The 6,000-nt window shown below is 36.9% G+C and overlaps 1 protein-coding gene across 2 annotated transcripts in view; it reads left to right on the top strand.

Annotated features, from left to right (window-relative positions):
- INSIG2 (insulin induced gene 2) overlaps positions 1-5,453 on the top strand; it is a 61,561-nt gene extending 56,108 nt beyond the window's left edge. The window contains exons 8-9 of one of the 2 annotated variants that reach the window (XR_003568494.1): positions 5,083-5,223; positions 5,305-5,453. The gene's annotated coding sequence lies outside the window, so the exon portion shown is untranslated. The remainder of the gene's footprint in view (positions 1-5,082; positions 5,224-5,304) is intronic. The other variant, XR_003568493.1, reaches the window with a different exon arrangement.
- The last annotated feature ends 547 nt before the right edge of the window (positions 5,454-6,000 follow it).

Below are 6,000 nucleotides of genomic sequence, written 5' to 3' on the forward strand. Positions count from 1 at the left end.
CCACCTTTTGTCAATTCTTCTTGACCTCTTTACAGCATTTGACACTATTATCCACCCTCTCCTCCAAGATTAGCTCTCCTCTTTGGATTTCCATGACATTGTTTTCTCTTGATACTCCTCCTCCATGTCTTTCTCATTCTCCTTTGCTCTTTCAAAATCCATATTATGCCCGCTTGAAACCAGTGGGTGTCTCCCAGTCCATTGTACCAGACCCCCTTTCTTTTTCTCTCTATAGTCTCTAAATTGGTGATCTCAACAGCTCCCATGGGTTCAATCATCATCTCTATGGAGACACCTCCCAGGTCTATATATCGAGTTTTAGTCTCTTTCTGGAACTCCAGTCCCTTATCATGAAATGTTTATGAACATTAAAAACTCACTTTCCCTTAAGTATCTCAAACTCAACATCATAACTTCCCTATTATTGCCAAGGGCACCACTACGCTTCAACTTATGCTGGTTTGCAACCATGATGTCATCTTTAACTCCTCACTCTTGCTCTCATTCACAAAACATATGTAGTCACTTGCTGAATCTTATCATTTCTATCTTCACAACATCTTCGGTACACATTGCATTCTCATCACTTATATAGCCACTATTCTAGTTCAGGCCCTTCTCACTTTTCTCCTGAACTATTGCACTAGCCTTTTGATTTGATCTCCATGTCAAGCTTCTTCCAGTTCCAATTTATACAGCTTTTACAATGATGTTTTTGAAACATAAAATATTATTGATATCTTTTGTTTTTTTATGTCACTAGAATTTCTTCCACTATCCTCTGTACTGTTCTTCCAGAAAGCTATCCGATATAACAAATAATATTATTTTTAGAAAAGAAGAGAAAGAAGAGGAGGAAAAAATCAGCAAAACTTATCAATAGGCCAAAAGTCATGGAACCTCTACTTCTGCAACAGCATTGGGGTAGAGGGGGAAGGTCTTCTCATAGCTCTTCTTTGGGATCATGCTTGTTCTTTGTAATTTTGCAACATTCACTTTTGATTGTCTTGTGGCCGTTCTTTCTTTTTACATTGTTGCAGTTATTATATATATTGGGTTCTTGGTCATTTCATGCTAGTCTTTCCATGCTTCCCTGTATTCATCATATTCACTATTTCTTACAGCACGGTAATATTAATATTATATTATGTCATACATTATGATATAGGTGTACTACAATTTGTTTAGCCATTCCCCAATCAATGAGCATCTTCTTTGTTTCTAGGTGGGGAGTCAATGGTCTTGTCTAGCTAGAATTTAAGTTTGGTTATAACCCTTCTGCCATTTTAAAAGAAGTCTCTAGCCTTGTTTTTCTCCACTTTCCTATAGGGAAAAGTCTGAGAAGGGTTTTAGTCTGGAGAAATTTTAGTCTGGAGAAGTATGTATTTTTATATTTCTAGAGAAACCAAAAAGATTGAAAAAAAAAACCACTTCCATGACCCCTTCATCCCTTCTTTTTTTTGTTTCCCTTAACATTTTAGATTTTTTGTTTCTCCAGATAAGTTTATTATTTTAAGTTCCATTAAGTATCTGTTTGATAGTTTGATGGCATATCTTTGTTAGTATTGTTATTTTTATTATATTGGCATTGCCCAGCCACAAACAATGAATATTCCTTAAGCTATTTAAGTTGCTCTTTATTTCCTTAAAGACCACTTTATAATTGAATCTATAAATGTATTTTGTGTGCTTTGGTAGATTCCAAGTAATTTTTTTTTTTAAAGTGCAATCTGAGCATGTCACTTCTAACCCTTTCCTGATCCTCTTAGCTACTGTGTGCTCCCCACAAAACTATTTTGTATTCATTATGTATATGTTTACATTTATATGTTTTCTCTCCCCTCAGCATCTGAAGTCCTTGAGTTTAGAGTCTGTCTCATTTTTATCTTTGTATCCCCAGCACTTATGAAAGTTCTTGTCATATATAGGTACTCAATAGATACATGTTGATTAATAGTATAGAGTAGTTCACTGTTTGTTGAATTAGTTAAGTTCTAGGTGAGAACCTAAGCACTCCAATTGAAAAAAAAAAGGCAGTCATGATTTTTATCTTCCTCTTCTTACCTCTTTCCTCTCACCTTCTTTCAAAATAAAAATAATGAAAAAAAATACTAAAAAGGAGGGAAAACATTATTCAATTTGTTTTCTGGTTTATTACTTACTTTTCATTCTGGGAGGAATGACTGTTTTAGATATATACATACATGTGTCATGGCTAATGGTGAAATTACTAATAGCCACAAGGACAATAATTAAAGTGATGAATTATATATCCCTTTGCATTTCTGTCATCACTCTAACTACTTAAGTAGTTGAACCCTGACCAGAGGTCTTTAGTAAATAAAAGCAATTTGTTTTTTACAAGTATATTTGAATGTCACGAGTCTCACATTTTATAGCCTTGGCCTAGCAGGAGGCCTGGCTTAACACATATTTTGAGGTGGTGAGACATCTGATAAATGTAGATGACAAACACCAATCATCCTCCAGAACTAAAGCATACATAGAAGCACAGTTAATGAATTTCCTAATTGCTATTCCCTGTTGTGGACATTATTGATCTTCATCTTTCGCCCTAACATAGAGATAGAACACTTACATTTCCTCCAACAGAAATGTATGTGAATAGAGACATAGTTTTACTTCAAAGTATGAACAGTTTTATCTGGGTCCCAGAGTATGATGTAATGGGGATCTAATGCTGCTGTGATTTCTGCTGGCCAGATGGCTATGGGTCATGTGTTTTATAAGGTGACAAGTACAGTAGTCAATTGGAAACAAAGCATTCCTCTTACAGCAGGAGAAATCTGAAGGCCATTATTATGTTATCGCCTATATACCAGACTCTGAAATAGACTCTCTTTTCTTCCTGAAAAGAAAAGATTACTTAGTCATTTCCCACTCTGTGCACTGTATCTTGGAACCCACATAAGTTTGAACATGTGGCAAATTCTGAGAATTCAAACACTGTGAATGAATCTCAGGGTGGCCTTGAACTTTTAAAAGATCTAAAAAGTCTTGAAAGATCACAGAATAGTCATAGAGTCTCAGAGTTGGAAGGGACCTGAAAGATAGTAGTATAATCCAACCTCTTCATTTTGTAGATGAGGAAACTGAGGCACAGAGAAAATGATTTAACTTTCCCAGCGTCACACAGCAAGTTGCTGTTGAGCACAGGATGAAAATTTGGATGTTTTGCCTTCTAGTCTACTCCTTTTCCCACTACATCACATGTTTACCATCTCCCCAGAGGCTATCAACCGAACAGTACCTAACCCCTTCAACAAAGGAGAATCTGTTTTAATTTGTTAATTTTTGGAAAACTTCATCCACAAATCATTAATGAGCAATAAGCATAAATGAGAATTATGGACAGGCTCTGATTTTCATTATAACAGGTAGAACAGTGAACTCAGACTCAGAGGGCTTGGGGTCATATCCTAGCTCTTTTTAACTCTGCGAGCATAGGCAAGTCATTTCCCCTTGTCAGTTTCTCACTTTTTTCACTTGTAAACTGAGGGAGCTGGACTTAATATCTATGATACCTTCCAGCTTGAAATCCTATCTTGTTGCAAATATCCCTAGGAAAAAATATAATAATTCCCACCTTTGAGGCAGCTCAGTGATGCAGTGAATAGAGCTCTGGCCTTGGAGTCAGGAGGACCCAAATTCAAATCTAGCCTCAGACACTTGACACTTACTAGCTGTGTGACCCTGAGCAAGTCCCTTAACCCCGATTGCCTCACCAAAAAGTTTAAAAAAAAAAGAATTATTTTGGATGCCAAAGAGCTTTTGTTTGTTATCATGTCTATAGATATCTATCCTATAAGAAATCCAAATGCCTTAATATTATTATGAAAATAGCTTTGATTTCTCAGACTCTCTACAGGGGTTTTGATAATTCCCAGGGGTCTCTGGATCACACTTTGAGAACCACTCAACACACATGTAGATTAATGGCTAAGGAAGAGAACTTTGTTCTAACCTTGGTGTTAACTTTTTTTCTGTCATGAATACCTTTGGCAGTCTAGTGAAACCTAAGGACTTTTTCTCAGAAAAATGTTTGTAAATCCTTAAATAGGATTACAAAGGAAACCAAAGGTTAGTGAAAATAAAGATTTATTTTTTTTTCCTGGTCCAAGATCATAGATCCTCCCCTGTCCTTCTGAAAGTGATCAACATTAAGAATTCCATAGGAGAGAACGAAAGAAAAAAGCATTTATTAGATGGCTACTATGTGCCAGACACCATTCTAAGTGCTTTACAATATTATCATTTGATCCTCACAAAAACCATGGGACGTAGGTGATATTATTATCTTCATTTTACAGTTGGGGAAACTGAGGCAAGACAAAGGTTAAATAACTTGCCAAGGTCACACAGCTAGTAAGTGTCTGAAGCCAGATTTGAACTCAGGTCTTCTTGACTCTAAGCTGAGCACTCTATCAAGTGGGCCACGTATCCTCCCACAATCCAAATGTGGTTGTAATATTGATTTATTTATTATTTCCTGGGCATGAGGTTAAAAGAGGTATATTGGTGGTGCCAAAGTTGGGGTGGAGTGGGGTGGGGATTAGGGGGAAGGTAGCTAGACATAATGGACAGAGGTGAGAATTGACTGACTCTTTAATACAGATGGCTTAACTCCAGTCTGGGCAGTTAGGTGGCAGAGTGGATAGAGTGCCAGAACTGAAGTCAAAAAGACTCATCTTCCTGAGTTCAAATCTGGCCTCAGACACTAGCTGGGTAACCCTGAGCAAGTCACTTAACCCTGTTTGCCTCAGTGTCCTCATCTGTAAAAGGAGCTGGAAAAGGAAATGGCAAACATCTCTAGAATCTTTGTCAAGAAAGCCCCAAATGGGATCATGAAGAGTTGGACATATCTAAATGACAACAACAATCCCAGTCAGTCAATAAGCATCTATTAAATACTTTCTGTGTAAAGGGCACAGTGCTAAAGGAGTAGAGATACAGAGAAATGCAAAAAATCAGTCCCTACCCTCAGGGAGCTAACATTCTAATGGCTATCAAAGTTGAGTAGATTTGCTTCTCTATCTACCTCCATCCTTTTCATCCCATCAGGAAAGACTGTCTCTGGAGGTCTGCATCAGAGGATCACTGTTCCTTATGGGAAGAGGTGGATAGCAGAAGAAGAGATGGCAACATGCCTAAGTTGGCTTGGTCTTGGTGCCTTGGTTGATGCTTGTCTGACAAGCCTCTCTGGTAATAACTCTTGGCAGTCTGTTCTCTTTGTTTATTTTAAATCAAACAAACCCATTTTAGTTAGACTCTCTTATTTTACAGATGAGATCTGGAGTCATGAAGTAACTTGCCTGACATCACCCAGTGAATAAGGGGCAGAGCAGACCACCTGTCCTCCAGCCCAATGCCTTCTTCACTGCAATGCATTGACTCCTTAATAAAAAGTGGGTATAAATGTGTTTCTGTCCACCTTGATGAAACAGAAGTCTCCAATGTACTATAAAGTTCATCTAAAAATAAAATTATACTGTATCATATTTGACTGAGCTAAAATGAACATGCTAGATTGAATAAGTATTAATTAAATATTGAAGTAACAATGATTTTGCTTACCTTATTAAAATTTAGAAGGGTTTTAGGGGGGAATGCCCCAGGTCTCTTAGTAAAAAGGTATCCAGGGAAGTTTGAATTGATGCCTTCTTTTTTTCTCTCAATAAATTTACCTTTAGTTAGAAGCAGTATTCAAAAATCATTGCACTGATCATTAAAAAAAAAGTCATTATCATTAAAAAAAAAGTCATTGAAGCTCTCAGATAGTTGGGAGAGGGAGGTCATCAAGGTCTTTAGTTATAAGGGTTTGGTGAATAGACATCTTTTTAATTTTTTTTTAAATTGTCTATCTTTTTATTCTCCCAGTTCTCTCTACCTCATCCACATGGCTTTTCAAAATGTTAAAATAGGCTGTTTCTACTGCTCAAGGATTGACAACCTGTACAGCACACTTGCCAAATGAGATGA

Source organism: Vombatus ursinus, unplaced genomic scaffold (assembly GCF_900497805.2).
Source record: "Vombatus ursinus unplaced genomic scaffold, bare-nosed wombat genome assembly UNPS02010548.1, whole genome shotgun sequence".
NCBI lineage: Eukaryota > Metazoa > Chordata > Mammalia > Diprotodontia > Vombatidae > Vombatus > Vombatus ursinus.